The sequence below is a fragment of the Cygnus olor genome, chromosome 1 (genome assembly GCF_009769625.2).
Source record: "Cygnus olor isolate bCygOlo1 chromosome 1, bCygOlo1.pri.v2, whole genome shotgun sequence".
NCBI classification, from domain to species: Eukaryota; Metazoa; Chordata; class Aves; order Anseriformes; family Anatidae; genus Cygnus; species Cygnus olor.
Window position 1 is genome coordinate 74,935,555 of NC_049169.1, and position 1,615 is coordinate 74,937,169.

Here is a 1,615-nt window from a genome sequence, read left to right on the forward strand (position 1 = left end):
CTGAACATCCTCTAAATCTTACACGTGCTTACTGATAGCACACAGCAAAAATAAAAGTTTGAATGTTAAGTATTTGCTCCCTGTTTGCTTCAAACTGTTTCAGCAGCGCACAACAGACCTACCACTGACTCACCTAGCCAGCTAAGAATACCTCGTGTCTAAGGACTCCTCTGGAAATACAAAGACAGGTATGAAACCCGCACCACATTTTTCCCCCATGGGTCACAGCCTGTAGGGCATACTGCAGGACTGGTTGAAGTCTCTGTCTTGGTCTTGACCCATGTAGATCTCTATGTACACCTAATTTGATATCCCAGGATTCTTTACATTCACTTGGAAATTGGAGGGAACAAGTATTGATTTTGCTTTTCTATATTTCTACTATAGGTATTTGACTGAAAGTCTTCCAAATATTTTAGATAAGTAATTAAACTGTGATCAGTTCAAGTATGATGAGAATTTATTAGGACTCTCAAGCAGTCAGTAACTTCTGCTTCTTGTATTTTCATTTAGTGGTAGTATGCAGTTTTTCCGATTTCATGAGCTTTCTGAGCACACCTTTATGAACCAGTCTTACCATCCTATTTTCTTGACAGCTGCTTTCACTGTAATTTAATATACCTGTGTTAATCCAATCTGTCCCAAATAGCATAATACTAACAAACTGCAACATTATTAATAGGTCTATATTGTGCATTTCATATTATTTAAAAAGAGGAATAGTAAGCATAAGAGACCAAATCCTGCTGTCTTTACTCATATAGCTATACCCATTCACTTGAACGGGATAATATGCAGGATTAAGGTGAGTGGACTTTTACCCTTTCTATATCAAGGCCTACCGAGAGTGTTGCATTTAATTCTATTTGATAATCTTTTTCATTTGCTATTTCACACCACCTGCAGCTGCCTGTCAGGAATTGAGTTGGTCTGAGCTTCAGCTGTCACATAGGTAGCTTAGTATACTATAGCATTGGCTCCTCCAGAGAGCCCTCAGGAAGAACTCATTTAGTAGAAAATGATGATAGGGTTTTTCAAATGGTTCTAGAGTTGTCCCTTTATATTTGGATAGGATGATGTATTTGAAAAGCCTCTGCAGAAATTTGTGTAACAGAGCAGGCTGTGATTTTAAGGATGAAGTGTGCTACTAGACTACCCCAACTCCTGGTTCCTTTGAAGATGGTTACTGGGAAAACATGTGAGATAAGCATTCTACCATAGGGGAACAGCAAGCTTTTGGCATGAGGGATTTGCGGAGGGATGTTCACCTTTTATGCTGAGATAAGTGATAACTTCTAAGCCCTTCACAGAAGCATGGGGAAAAAGGGCTGGTGTCTATATGAGTGCAGCCCACGAGCATGGACTCCATGACAGCAGTTTCAATTTTACCTGCAGTCAATTTCAGAATAGGCCACTGAAATACTATGCTGGGATGTGAGAAAAATGTAGTACGAGGAATGAAGATTTGCTGACCTTTTGTTTTGATTTAAGTCTATGCAAACTTAGGTTGGAAGAACTGCAAATATCAAAATATCAACACCAATGGGTGGATAGACTTTTTTTTTTTTTGAGAAGAGGGAGTCATTGCTTGATGCAGTAGAAATCCTAAGGCAAA